Source organism: Oryctolagus cuniculus, chromosome 14 (genome assembly GCF_051225735.1).
Source record: "Oryctolagus cuniculus isolate XC-2025 breed Fujian yellow rabbit chromosome 14, ASM5122573v1, whole genome shotgun sequence".
NCBI classification, from domain to species: domain Eukaryota; kingdom Metazoa; phylum Chordata; class Mammalia; order Lagomorpha; family Leporidae; genus Oryctolagus; species Oryctolagus cuniculus.
In genome coordinates, this window is record NC_142880.1 from 63,384,585 (window position 1) to 63,399,745 (window position 15,161).

Here is a 15,161-nt window from a genome sequence, read left to right on the forward strand (position 1 = left end):
GTTATGCATCCCCCATCTAGCCCATGCTGGAGAACGCTAAAGGCAAAGCTGGCACATGGAAACCCCAGTCTTATGAATGTCTCAGTTACAGATTTCTGGTCTTAATTACAGGGTTGGAGCAGTGATGTGTGTTTTCTAAGATTAGCTGTTACACCAGCTACTATTACTGGCTAGGTTCAAAATCTTGCAGAAGCAACCCGGCAGCTGGAGAGAAACGGCCTTGTGTGGTGGGGCAGAGTCATCTGAATATGTGGGGAAGCTTTTTAAAGAAATTTTTTTTCCTGTGTAGTTTATGTGAACTGGGTAAGGATTTTGGACTTACAAATAAAAAAGGTAGGTAAATGATTGCAGTGGGTCAATTATATTTAAAATCTTGGATGTTAATCTTCTCTATGACCCATTCTGAGAACGGTTACACCACAGATCTATTACCAGATGCTTCCTTCATGCAACACACATTATGGAACACCTGTGACCATCCCTGTGTCATGCAAAGGGGATTCAGTGGGGAACCACTCAGCATGGTGTCTTTCCTAATTCCTTGCCCTTCAGCTTTGCCTGGTGGCTTGCGACTCACTTAAATTACTGCTATACAGCTGGTTGTTTTAGTACTTGTGTCATCTATCTATTGCCACGATTACACTGTGAAACAAACCACTCTGAAGTTCAGTGGCTGCAAGCAATTAGTACTTATCAAGCCTGTGGGATTCAAGATGGCAGTTTAGGGTGGCCTCTCTGGGCAATTCTTTTGGTCTTGATTGAGGTCACTAATAAGAAGGTGGTAGATGAAAGTTTGAACTAGAACGGACTCAGCTGGGAGGTTCTGGCTTCAGCTGTGTTCACACCCACACGTGTCTGGTGGTTGATTGGCTGCTGGCTGGGGTGGTTATTGGTTCAGGCCACGTGCTTCTCATCTTCCAATTGGCTAGCCCAGGCATGCTCCACGCAATCAGAAAAGAGCAAAAGTAGAAACAGCTAAGAAGTGGGGGAAATATATTCTACCTTTTGATAGGTAAAGCTGCCGAGTCACATTGCAAAGGCTGAGGATTCTGAGAGGGATGAAGGGTTGTACTCACCAGTGGAATCAGTGTGTCACAGCGTTCGACGATAAGGTCGGCATTTTCTTTTATCAGCAGAAAGGACGGTTATATGTTTAAGTATGTTCTTGTTTTAGCTTGAACCTAAATACTATTTATGGTCCTCAGTAAGAAAAATGATTAGGTAATAAAGTTTTCACTTGAGTGCTTTTTAGTGAAGACAAAAAGATGGCTTTAGAAAGTCTTTGGGATAGTGAGTGGACTTACTGGTTTAGTAAGAGATAATTTGTTCTGGGTGTGGAGAGAGAGAAAAATAGAAAGTTAGGTTGGGAAAAGATTGTAGAGGACTTATTATTATTTTTTTTGAAGAATTTATTTCTTTGACGGGGAGATGGGTGAGGGGAGGAGGAGTGTCCATCTGCTAGTTCACTCCCCAGATGGCCACAAGGTCTGGGGCTGGGCCAGGCAGAAGCCCGAAACCTGGAACTCAATTTGCGTCTCCCACCTGGGTGTCAGGAACCCAAGTGCTTGAGCCTCCACAGCTGACTCCCATCACCCGAAATGGCAGGAAGCTGGAGTCAGGGGCAGGAGCCAGGAAGCAAACCCAGGCCCTCCGACGTGGGATGCTGTGTCTTCACTGCTAGGCCAAACCCCTGCTCCACGACCTTGACTTCCAACCAGCGGAATCCAGGCTCTTTTCACTTAACGTGAGTAATGAGGCAATGTGAACAATAATCTGGAAAGGGGATGAGAATTGAAAGTAATATTGAAGTCAAATAATGCAAATGTCCCTTAAAAGGAAGACTCCTTCTCTGCCTGCCTTTTGCTACTTTTACTGAAGCACTAGTGTCGATGATTGGGGGGAAATGCTGCAGCCTGGGGGTGCAGTTGGCTCAGGAACGGTTTACAGGAAATGAAGCCCCTAGTTCAATGTTGTGCTGGGGACAATGGCTTTACCCTTTTCTGCCATGTCTTTAGTAGCTAATGTGCATCTCTTTGCAAGTAGGACCAGGTGAGTAAGTGCGGGTTAGATGGACCACTGATGATCCTCACCAACTGTACGATGTACGACACATTTTCTAAGAACTTGTTTTACTTCTAGCACCAGGAGGACAGAGCTCTCTCTGACTCTGTATCTGTACTTAGTGGGTGCGGTCATGCCTGTGCAGTCATTGGTGTGTTTATAATTCCTCTAAATTAGTTTTCAGGGTCCAGGCTCAGGTTCAGCCAAAGCCTTCTGGAGTTATTTGTAATGGAGACAAAGTATTTCTTTTCCAACTGACAAGTAACAGAGTCCATTACAGTGGAGCTTTACTGCTCTACCTGGGTTGCATGTTTGAATCATACAGGGAATATTTAAAATCTCAGTGCCTACTGTGTCTGAGGTTGCGGTGCAGGCATCAGGATTAAAAAAAAAAAAAAAAAACTTCCCAGATGATCCAGTGTGCACTGAGGTTGAGGACCTGTGCCGTGGGTGCGTAGCCAGAATCTCGGGCCGTGAGCATCCCCGGTATGGACGTTTTCTTCGTGGGGCTTTCGGCTTTGACAATGTTCCTGTGCTGGAAGAGTCGCCCCGTCTCTGATTGCTAGTTCTCCCTGGAGCTGTGGTTTCATCAGGAAGCCACTACAAGCAAAACAAATTCCCCGCAACTGTGCTTTGCCTTATTACCCTTGATTGGGTTCTGCTGCCACCCAGCAGCTTTCCTGTTGGCCTGTGCTCACTGGAGACTCACTGGTGAAGTGGAGATGTGGTGCACCGCCCCCTTCTCCTGGAAGACCGACACACTGTGTGCTTGGAACAGAAATGCATGCATTGGGGTCTCTTTTATGCAGAATTACAGTGAAGACGACTTCCCAGGGTGTTGTAAGGATTAAATAGGGTAATGCACTAGGAGCGTGAATCGGACGAGCTGGGCTCAGTGCAGGAGAAACAAAGTCACGTTGTTACCCTGCTACCATTTGTTTTCAAACAACAACTTCCGACTTCTCCTTCCTTGTCCTTGGCAGATTCCATAGACATTTTGGTCTTGGTTTCTAGTATTAAAAAATTAGGATCCAAAGCAAAAGTTCAAGTTTGGCTCCAGTTCAGGACTCCCAGGCAGGGGGACTTGCAAGGGGGAAGGTACTGTGTGCTGTGTTCTCATAGGACACCTTTGGACCTTTCGCTTTGCGTCTGCCTCTGTGCCGCTGCTGTTCTTTGGGGGTTTGTCTGATAATAGTGCAGTTGAATCAAGGCATTGACATCCTCTGGGGCTGAGATAGCCAGAAGCTGGTCTTCTGTCTGTCAGGGTGCATTTGGAGGTCCTGGGATGTCACACACTGTCCCCTGCCCTGACTTGGTAGGAGAGCTCTCTAAGCTGGCAACTTGTGATTGCTTTTCCCTGCCCCAAGCTTCTGGCTGCTGAGAGGGAGAGAGGGAGGGGGAGAGAGTGAGGGGGGGAGAGGGAGAGGGAGGGAGAGGGAGGAAGAGGGAGGGAGGGGGGAAGAGGGGGAGGGGGAAAGAGGGAGAGGGAGGGAGACATCCTCTGGGGCTGAGATAGCCAGAAGCTGGTCTTCTGTCTGTCAGGGTGCATTTGCAGGTCCTGGGATGTCACACACTGTCCCCTGCCCTGACTTGGTAGGAGAGCTCTCTAATCTGGCAACTTGTGATTGCTTTTCTCTGCCCCAAGCTTCTGGCTGCTGAGAGGGAGGGGGGAGAGGGGGAGAGGGGGGGAAGAGGAGGAGAGGGGGGGAAGAGGAGGAGAGGGAGGAGGGAGAGGGAGGGGGAGGAGAGAGGGGGGAAGAGGGAGAGGGAGGGGGAGAGAGGGGAAGGCTGGATATTTTATCTAAAATGGTTGGGACAGGAAGCTCTTTATACACATAGCCTGAAGGTAATTTTGTACAGCACTTTAAACAATTTTGGGCATCAAAGTTTCGCAGTATAGAATTTTCCACTTGTGGCATCACGTTGGTGCTCAGAAAGCTTCAGGTTTTAGGATTGTCAGATTAGGGATGCTCAACTGGATTCATTGTTTCAAGTGTAATTGAATTGTAAATTGATATCTTTTGATTAATAAACAATAGGAACTTATTTCTCAGTTCTGGAGGCTGGGGTCCCAGATCAAGGTTCTAGCTCTCTGTGATTGCTGAGGGCCTTCTTGATGTGGCCTCACATGGCAGAAGGCTAAAGGCAGGAATCCATCCATGAGGGTGGGGCCCCCAAGACCTAATCCCTTCCCAAAAGGCTCCACCTCAAGACCACTGCAATGAGGATCAAGTTTCAAAGCATGAATTCTGGAGGACATTCAGACTATGGCAGTCTACATAAACAAATTTTTAATAAGACCTCTGTTGAACAGAAGGGTCACTAAAATGGCTTTGTAGATAATTAGCTCTGTGGAGCAGTCTGGGCTGGCTCTGATACACATGGTTAGGAAGCCCTTCCCGGCAGTAGACACCTGATAGACCTGGTGAAGGACTTGGGAGATAGGGTAAGAAAGAGGAGGTGGTTGTGCAGGTTTGCCCATGGGAGCTTCTGGGACTCAGTCCTGCTGGAGACTCTCTAAGAAACCTTGTGGAAGGCAAGGTCACTTACAGGGTGCTAACTCCCATAATAGCTGCAGGATCATCTTGCTCCTGAGGCCAGAGAGATGTAGGAAGTCAGTGGTGGGCAGGAGAGCCATCTGCAGGAGTCCCCTAGGGTGGACTGGGGGGTATGGGTGGGCCACCAATAATATCTGCAGTGCCCACAGCCTTATTTCTGAGCCTCAGTTCCTTCCTCTGAGGAAGTCCCTCCTTGAGCTTCCCATGTACTTTTGTTTTTTTACAGGTAGAGTTAGACAGTGAGAGAGAGACAGAGAGGTCTTCTTTCCGTTGGTTCATCCCCCAAATGGCTGCCATGGCCAGAACTAGCCAATCTGAAGCCAGGTGCCAGGTGCTTCCTCCTGGTCTCCCATGCAGGTGCAGGAGCCCAAGCACTTGGGCCATCCTCCACTGCACTCCTGGGCCATAGCAAAGAGCTGGCCTGGAAGAGGGGCAACTGGGACAGAATCTGGCGCCCCGACCGGGACTAGAACCCGGTGTACCAGTGCCGCAGGCAGAGGATTAGCCTATTGAGCTGTGGCGCACCCCCCCCCCATATACTTTTAAGGATGAGACTGTAGAAGGCACAGCTGGGATGGAGATCATCTTCTCAGGGTGTTGGGTTGAGTGTGTCACTCTAGGCCTCCTCTATGTCCTCACCCGCCTCTTCTCAGAAGTGTCGAAGGAGAGAAGAGAGGAAGAAGATGGAGAAGTCAAAGAGGGGGCTGGTGGCCAGCCTGTCTGAGGGTGAGTCTCCCTACCCCTTCTCTGGGCCCCAGAAAGTCTGTCCCCAGGTCTGATCGCTGCTGCCCAGATTGGGTTTCGAGAACTTCACAGCACTCGGGTTACTGTGTGGTCTGGTTCAGGCTATCACTTTCCATGATATTCTCTCTGCAGAGTCTCTGACACTCTCTCCCTGGGGGTTCTTGACCCAGATACTCGGAGAGCACTTGGTTCTCCTTTGCGAAACAGTGACACGAAGCGAGTCATAGAAGGCAGTGCTGCAGCCAAGGACTGCTAAGGGCCTTTTATCTTCACTTTTGGGATTCCAATGGAAAAATGCCAGGACTAATGCACTTAAATCGATGTGTCCCTTCTAAGTGGCCACATTGACAGTTCTGTTGTTTAAAACATGAATGTAAGTCTTTTTTTTTCTTTGCCAGGATTATTTGGTAGAGTTGACTTATGATCTGTGAAATAGACCACTCACACCGCATTATCTTCCCATCTTGCTTTTCTAGTTTTTTTTTTTTTAAGTTTTTATTTATTCATTTGAAAGTCAGAGTTACAGAGAGAGAGAGAGAGAGTAAGGTCTTCCATCTGCTGGTTCACTTCCTAGTTGGCTGCAATGGCCGAAGCTGTGCCAATCCCAAGCTAGGAGCTTCTTCCAGGTCTCCTATGCAGGTTCAGGGGCCCAAGGACTTGGGCCATCTTCCACTGCTTTCCCGGGCCATAGCAGAGAGCTGGATCAGAAGTGGAGCAGCTGGGACTTGAACCTGTGCCCATATGGGATGTTGGCACTGCAGGCGGCGGTTTTCCCTGCTATGCCACAGTGCCATCCCCAGCTTTTCTAAAGGCAGAGTGATGGAGGTGGAAGGTGGGGAGATCTTCCTTCTACTGGTTCACTTCCCTAACTGTTGGAATCAGGATCCTGGAACTCCATCTGGCTCTCCCATGTGGATGGCAGGGGCCCAAGAACTTGGGTCATCTTCTGCTACTTTCCAATGGAATATTAGCAGGGAGCTGGTTAGAAGGACAGCAGCCAGGACTCAAACTGGCACTCTGATAGGGGATACCTGGTGTCACAGGCAGTGGCCTAACCCACTGTGCCACAACACTGATCTTTTCCCATCCTCCTTTTGAGCATAAGCAAAATTGCCCACTTTAGTTACCAGGTAGCTTTTGATTATTTCCAAAAGTCTAACTTACCCTTCAAGGTTGAAGACAATAGATGCCACCCACCAAGCACTCTCTATATTCCAGACTCTGTGCAAAGCAATACTACATGACATTTCTCATCGAAAGTCCGGCAAAGTAGTTAGAATTATTTTTCTATTTTTACGGGTGGACAAACTGAGGTCTAAAACAAAGTTAGCAAACTTGCTTAAAGTAACACAGCTAGTAAGCAGAAAAGCTGAAGTTCCAACCTAGCCCAAGGGCCAGAGGCTGGACTCTTAACTACTGACAAACTTCTTAGTTAATCCATGCAGTAATTTTACACGTCAGGCACTGTTCTAAGCACTGAACAAGATGGTCAACAATTCTTATGCTCTTGATACTTAAATTTCACTGGAGGAGACCGTATTAAAGAATATCATACTAGATAGGTAATTGAGATAATAAGTTAGAGTGTGATTTAGAAACAAAAAGAGCAAGGTAGGAAGGATTGGATTGCTAGGTGCAGGTTGAGATTATAAATGGAGTGGTGTGCACAGGTCATTGGAGCAAATTTGAAGGAGTAGAGGAAATGAGCCAACTGCTACCTGGAGAAGACTATTTCAGAGAGAGGAATGGCCAGTGCAAAGGCCCTGAGGCAGGGGCATGTCTGGCATGTTTAAGAAACAATTGGGTACCTCTCCTATGATTTGGATGTTGTTTCCTCTTCAAAAATTCATGTTCCATGAATCAATAACAATGTATGAGTATTAAGAGGTGGGGCCTTTAGAATATGATTAGGCAAGGGGCCGCCACTGTGGTATAATGGGGTAAGCTGCTACCCGCAGCACCAGCATCCCATATGGGAACCAGTTCAAGTCCCGGCTGCTCCACTGCTGATCCAGCTCCCTGCTAATGTGCCTGGCAAAGTAGTGGGAGATGGTTCAAGTACTTGGGCCCCTGCACCCACATAGGAGACCTGGGAGAAGCTCCTGGCTCCTAGCTTTGGATTGGCTTAGCTCTGGCCATTGCAGCCATTTGGGGAGTGAACCAATGGATTGAATATCTCTCTCTGATTCTCCCTCTATCTCTGTAGCTATGCCTTTCAAATCAACAAATAAATCTCTTTAAAAAATAATATGATTAGCAAGTGATGTGCCCTCCTGAGTAGAATTAGTGGTATGTAAAATGGTATGAGGGGGTGAGTTTGTCCATTTTCCACCCCTTTCTGTCCCTTCTACTGTGTGCGGTCACAATACTTGTCTCTTGCAGATGCACCATCTAGGAGGCAGAGACCAGGCCTCTTAGCAGACACTGAGCCTGCCAGCAACTTGGTATTAGATTTTCTGGCCTCCAGAAGTGTGACCAATAAGTTTCTGTTGCTTATAAATTCCTAAGTATTTTGTTATAGAAGCAGGAACAGACTAAGACAACCTGGAATTGTGAAGGGCCTTCTAGATCACATTGTAAAGACATGAGATTTTAGCCCAAGATGAACGACAGGGCAGTTGCAGGATCTGAGCAGAGATGTGACATGATCAGACTCCTATTTGCATAGGGTCACAGCTATGGAGGACTGTAGGGAGACAAGGGCAGTTATCTGTTCTTATAGATGTTAGGGGTACAGGTGGGAGATGCTAGTGGTTCAGTCCAGACCAAAAAGGCATATCTGAGCACCCAGAAACTGCAAGTTGCTACCGGATGTATTAATCTTTCTTTAAACTGAGCAAAGCCTGAGTAAAGGGCATTTGGAGGGCCTGGTCATGTTTCCCAATAATAATAGATTTAGGAGCAGTGGGATAACCAAAAGAATGTGTTTTACAGAAGAAATGGTCATCATCATGGCTTCAGCAGAACCTGGGAATGGGTGTTCCATAAGAGGAGACGCTAGACTTGGATTAGAGAAAGGTCCAGAGAGGGCTGGAAGCAGGTTACCATAGCTGTAGCTTGGGAAGGAGGAGAAAAATGCAGAACAGAGGGCAGCTGGTGAATGTTGAAGCTTTGGTTTCTCCGATTGCATAAGAAACCAGCATTAATGTGCCTGCTGCAGATGAAGGCCCAGTTCAGGCCAGGGACAGAGGCAGTGTGTGGCCAGGGACTGGTGCCAAAGGGCCAGTGAACAAGAGGTGGATCAGGAGCCCTGGCCTTTGGATGTAGGATGGGGCTTGGGACCCAAAGTTTGGAGAAATAGTAGAGTTGAGCCACCAGTGGTCCATCTGGGTCAGATTCTGGTTTCTGCCCTGGTTTTCAGGGGTTTTTCTTTGGGCATGGGCCAATGCTGGGACAAGGCATGGTTCTTAGAACTGCAGTAGAGAGTGCTACCATTCTTGTCAACCCAGTCTAAATGTGGAGGCTTTGAAACTTGCCTCACATGGATTTTTGTTCTTGTGAGCAGCTCAGGAGGTTGGAACTAGTGGCTAGCATGGTGTTTTGTTGGTTTCCTTTTTTATCTGTGTTCTGCCCATCCTGTTAGATGGAGAGAGGAAAGGTTAGGGGAGCTGTTGGGCTTGGGGATGCCAATTGTAGAATGAGGGAGGTACAGAGATCACAGAGCAGCTGGCAGAGCAACAGCCTTCAAGATCTCTTTCCAAAGTTCACCTTGGACGTGGGACTTGAAGGACCAAGAAAAGGAGAAGTTAAATTATGTATTGTCAGAGGACTCTGAGGCTCAGTCATTTGGAGTGCAAAGATGGTCTGACTCGTTGCATGTAAGCCACATGCAAAACATTGAGCAATGGGGATAGACATAGAAAGGGCAGTAGGACCCCCACATACAGCCTTCTGGAAAAATGTTCAGTACACAGCTGGTGCTGGCAATGAGGCTAATGTGCTACCTGCTTCTGTAAAGACCCCAGGGAATGAGCCAGGATGTGCTGACTCCCTAGTGATGTGTATTTACTGACACTTACTGGTATGAGGGCTTGGGCCCTGGGAGCAAACTCCTTTCAAGCTCTAGGTCAAAAATAGTTTAGAGGGCTTTGGATGCCATGTTCTGGTTTTGTTGATGCTAGGTTACCTGGGACCATCAAAGAACATAATCACGGTCCCAGAATGTTTGAGCTAGAAAGGACACAGGCAAACATCTCATCCAAATCTTTTATTGACATGTGAACCAGAAGGGCCCTGTGGTTTGTCTAAAAGTTCCACAGCTCGCTGGTCCCGGAATGCATAGTAGAACTCAAGTTAAGTAGTTGTGAAAGCTTACCTTGGTTTCGTTTTTTCAGCAACTATGTCTGGAACATGTATTAGATGCTAGGCATGTTGGTGAACAAGGCAAAGTCCCTGTCTTCAGGGGGACACATCTGCTGGGAGAGATTAATTAAATGAACCCATTTATAAAAGTGGTTATGCTTGGTGGCCGGATCTGTGAAGACAGTACTCAGGGCAGAGACAGTGAGTAGCTGAGGGTCACAGGTGACTACGTTGGCAGGAAGGGCGGGGAAGGCCTCCCCCAACTACAGACCTCTCCTGGTAATGGACGCCACCACTTCCCTGGAGTCACCCGATGCTTCACTTCACCTTGCACCCATGTCCATTGCATCAGCAGAGTCTGGCAACTCAGACCAATTATTCCCAAACTGTTTCCCCTGTTCCATCTCCTCTGCACACCCATCCTGGCACCCAGCAACATAAGCCATCATCCTCTGTAGCTTGGACAGCCATGGTGACCTGTACCCTATGACTCATTCAGCATGCTTCCATCAGAGAGATCACGTCAAACAAGAATTAGATCTTAGCACTCATGCAGCCACCCTGCCTGCCACCCACCATGACACCTGGAATGAAGCCCATGCTCACAGCAACCTCTCCTGCCTCATGGTCCCAGTGGCTGCCATGTCCCTGCTGTTGCTCAAGTACTCCAAGCTCACCTCATGTACAGTTAGAAAATAAGTTGGAGCATAAGAAAGGCAACTCTTCCCCAATGGCTCATTCTTCCCTACATAGGGTGACCATATGGCCGGCTTTTCCTGGGCCAGTGTCAGCACTCTCAAAATTGTCCCAGTTTGGACAATAAATTATTTGGTCACCTTGCACTTGAGAGTTGAGGTGGGGGGGCTCATCTGTATGTGGCTTGCTCCTGTCCGTCCTCCCTGTCTCACACCTGTGTGGGGTGCGTCCTGGGGAACTAGACGTGTCCTAAGTGCTGGAAGGTGGAGACGCCTGAGAATAAATAAATAAACCTCGGTTATGCCCTCAAGGAACTTCTGAGCAACTGCACACACACACCGGAGAAGAAAACGAAACAAAATCCCAGCGGTGCAACCGAGACATTGTCAGACGGGACGTTTGCTGCTCCATAGACAAAATGACCAGCTGTTGGCTTAAACATTTACAGTTTACCCAGATGTTTGGCACCACCTAGACACAGTCTGACTTCCCTCCCTCCAACCCCCCTTGCTCTCAGCCCTCCCTCCCTCCTTCCCTCCCTCCTTCCCTCCCTCTCCTCCCTTGTTTGTTCCCATTACTCAAGGTTTGGCAGGTCTCACACATGCACCATGCCAGAACTTCTTCACATGGAACATGATTAAGACCAAGGCCTTGGGTCTTTCCTGCCTTCTGACAATTTCACTGCATAATTTTCTCGTGCTTTCTCGGTTCCTTCCAGACTCCAGGCAGCCAGGCAGGATCTAAATTAGCTTCCCGATGGCCCTCGTGTTCCTGCCAAAAGGGTTTGTGATTGCTTGGCCTCAGCGTGCCGTGTTCTCCGGCTCCTCGGTGGTGCCCTGGGGGGAAGCACGTGAGGCTTGCTGGCCCCTCGAGTGCTGTTGGTCTGCCGGAAGCCCCTCCTGCCCTGGGAAGAAGCCCACCCTCCACGTGGGAGCAGAGAGAGGCTTCCTGTGTGGTTCTGAGGGAGGTCAGGGGTCTGGCTGAGCATCGGGAACACTTAATCTGATCCTTTTGCAGGAGGTATTTCCAGTGGTCATCTGTCCCTGCTCGCGGCCCTGCTGGGTCTGGAGCTGGTGGCTGTTCTGGGGGAGGGTGGCATAAGAGGGCTGAAATATTACTTTCTTCTCTAATAACTCATCTCCAGGCTGTCCTGGATTCCTAGTCTCACCGCTAATTTTGTTGTCTATGGATCTTTTTTTGAATAAGGGATAACACTTAGTTAGCAAACAAATTGGGTGATAATTAAATTAGCTGAATCATACATCATCACCCTTGACCTCTAGGGACGTGGGAGTCTGAAGATGGATAGGCTCGGGATGAGCCGAGGGAAGGTTTAGGGAGAATTGTGGACTGTGTGGCCCTGTAGGGCATGGGGAGCACCTCGGGGCAGGACTGGGAGCTTGAGGATGTGCAGGAGGCAGGGAGGGAGATGTGGGTGTGCAAAGGGCTGCTGGAGCGTTTTAAGGACAGTCTCCCAGGGTGTGACAAGGGTGACCCCTGCTGACCCCTGCTCAAAGCATGACTGGGAAGGGGGTGGTGATGCTGTGTGCAGCAAAGTCCTCCTCCTCTTGTGTCTCAAGGAGCTGAGGCGGTGAGGAAATGCAGAGAGCGCTGTCCTGCACTCAGAAGGGAGCCCCAGGGCACGGCAGGCCATAAATCTGGCTTCAGGAGAGTGGGCATGTATGAGGATGGAGCATCAAACTATTACCAGGTAGAGAATGTTCCATGTTTTTGTAGGGGTAGCATGGCCATGTTTATAGAAAAGCCAGAGCTGAAATCCAGGCCCTCCTAAGAGGCTCTTCCATGGGGAGACTGATGACTCCTGCCATGGCCACAGAGGATATGGCTTGATCTCTGGCTGCAGGAGGTACTGTAGTATGAGGCGTTATTGGGTCCAGATGTCACATGTCCCATAAAGGCTGCCCGCGTGAGCCTTCAATGAGGGCAGAGAAAGATCTGGAGGATGAAGGAGTCGTCACCCATACCTCGAGTCACTGAGGATTGGGGTGGGGCTGCTCTGGGGGATCCTGGGTAAGGCGGTGTGAGTCACTGTCCCACAAGGGTGGGGACAACTTGGCCTGGCCTGGTGGTGGCAGGTGACCTTGCAGGGAGGAGGAGGAAAGGAGCTGTAGGTCCAGCATTTCTTTCCTCAAGGAAGGAAACAACTAGGGGATAATAGACCGTACAAATGGGAAACATGTTTCCTAAAACAAGGCCGTATGTCAGCCACAGACGGGGCTCATGAGACAAATTCTTTTGTGAGGATGGAGCTTTATAAGAACACAAACAGATACTGTTCTCACAAGTACATGGTTGGTACACGTGAAGTGTTCTATGCCTACAGTGTACGTGTTTAGATCCATAGATCCACACCCTTGCACATAGAAATGTCTATGTGTCAATCTCATTTCTATACACCTACATGGATGGACAACCACAGATGTATAATACAATACTGTGATATTACATATACACATGTGTAAGACGGAGACAGACATGTGATAAGCCAACTCCTAGTTGTCTTTCATTATCTATTCTTTCATGCAGTGTGTTTTTCATTGGAAAATGGCTCCTTTCTCTTCACAAGTATAACTCAGCAATCATCACTTGGCCTGTGCTTATGGAATGCAATTATATTGGAATTGGAATTTGCTAACAACAACAATGGAAAAGGACTAAAGATGGATTGACTGCAAAAGAGAGGAAAAAAAGTCCTGATCCAAATGCCTGCCTGTATTATCTATTTTCAAGTCAGGTGAAAATGGAGGTTGTAGAAATGTCCCTTTTGAGTTTACTTGTCTCTTCATAATTATTGACACCTGATAGTTGTAAGTTGGCTGAGTTTTCTTATTGTTTTCTGACACAGAAGAACTGATGTGTGCAAGTTGGGAGTACTCTTGATGTGACAGGAAGAGCTAGGTGTGGCCCATGCTGGTAACCCTCAGATTCACTTTTGTTGCGCGCGTGCGCGCACACACACACACACACACACACAACCCATACATTGCATTTAAATGCCTGGGTTTTAGCCTTTGCAGATCTAGAATAAAACTGAGGAGGACTTTGTCTTGCTCAGTTTCTCAAGCTTCTAGTGGCAGGTGCTGTCCTCAGTGATAAACTCTGTTTTGAAGTCCATACTTTATAATAGTACTGGGAGTGAGTGAGTGACAATGCACTTCCATTTTAATGCCCTCCAAAGCCTCCTCTGGGGGCATGTATTCTACTCCTCCAGACTTCAGGAGACAGAACAAGGGGCAACTCTCTGATGTGGCTTCTGAAGAGAAATAGACATTTTAGGTGGTCCCTTGGGCCTCTTGAAGCCAATGAACAATTCAGCCTCACAGAACTGGGCATCTGGGGTGTGGGGTGCTACTGGTGATGGAATCTTCAGAAGAGAAACGCTTTCTGCCTTACTCATTAGATCCAATGTGTCCATACCCTCCTGGTGAATTGCATGACCTTAACTGGATCTTTCTTGCATTACTGAGGGTCTTATAAAAACACAGACCTATGCGTTTGATAAACATAAGATGGAGCTAAAGAACAAAGTCCAGGAGATTCTCCTTGCCAGGGAGTCTTCATTCTCTCTTCCTGAATTCCTGCTAACTCCACTTTCTTCTTGTTAGCATGATGATGATGACAGTAATGACTCAGACAACTGCCCCTACCTCTGCCACCTGCCACTTCCTCAGGGCCTTGTCTGTGCTGGCACTGGGCTGACACCGTCTATGTGCAGAGCACTCGGGAAGCCTCCCAAGAGCTCCGTTTTATAACTGAAGGAACGGAGGCTCAGAGGGGTTGTGCAGCTTGCTCAAGGACTCACAGCAGGTGGGCTGGGCGCAGGATTCGGTTCCGGTCTGCATGGCTTGTGCTGCTTTTCCCAAAAGCGAGCATGTTGAGGTGCAGCAAGTTGAGTTAGCAGGTTTCTCATTGTGCGTGTCTGGTTTTAGGTCCATTAAGTATAAACCCAAGTATTTTACTGAGATCTTTTTTTACTCGCCCTACTACAGAATTAAAATACTTGGACAGGTCGATTTGACATCGTCTTTCCTGATGAAAACCCTCATGGTCTGTTACCCCTTCCCTCTTACTCTCTTTTGCTCTTCCCTTTCCAGAAAGCTCTTGGAAGTCTCGGAGTTGGCAACTTTAGCCACGTCTGTTGTCTTTTTGTTAAACGGGTACTTTTTGACGACTTAAGGACTACTAAGCAGATATTTAAAGTTTCTGTCAATTTCTTTGAAAATAGCAGAAGAATCAGAGAGTGCAATTTTCCTCCCTCAGTGGTTGCTTTCTGGAGGCAAGCTGATCTCAGGGGAGCCTTGCCACGCATCAATGCAGAGAAGGTATTTGTTGCCGCCTGTTGCCCTTGAATTCAGATGTCCTCCTCCATCCACTGGCCCCAGGTATAAATAGAGACATGGAGGAGACTGGCAGAGATGTTGCTGACCATCCTGCTGAACTTCCAGAACACAGGACTTGGTGCCTGGAGGAAGTCGGCCTCATGGCGGGCCGCTCTGCCGGCTTCTGAAGATGAGCCGTCCCTTGTGGCCTCTGAGTCCTCCTGGCCCCTTTGAATCTGTCCATACTTTTCTCCCTTAGTGGACATTTATTAGGTACTGAAACTGAGAAGGTGAATAAGACTTCACATTTACCTCCCAGGATTCCCCAGTCTGCTTGGGGAGACAGACACATAGCTAAACGATACTGTGATGGTATGTCTTTGGGGAGTGCACATCATGGCCTCGGAATCAAAGGAGAAGGGGTGATAGACTCTACCTGGGGGAAGCCCAGGGAGGCTTC

General features: G+C 48.2%; 1 long non-coding RNA gene across 7 annotated transcripts in view; it reads left to right on the forward strand.

Annotated features, from left to right (window-relative positions):
- Window positions 1–908: 908 nt before the first annotated feature.
- The window catches only part of LOC138845182 (uncharacterized), a 117,480-nt gene continuing 103,227 nt past the window's right edge, over window positions 909–15,161 (forward strand). Inside the window, exons 1-2 of one of the 7 annotated variants that reach the window (XR_016220713.1) lie at window positions 909–1,112; window positions 1,554–1,744. This is a non-coding gene — a long non-coding RNA (uncharacterized LOC138845182). The remainder of the gene's footprint in view (window positions 1,113–1,553; window positions 1,745–15,161) is intronic. The other 6 variants (XR_016220712.1, XR_011382013.2, XR_016220709.1 and 3 more) reach the window with 6 other exon arrangements.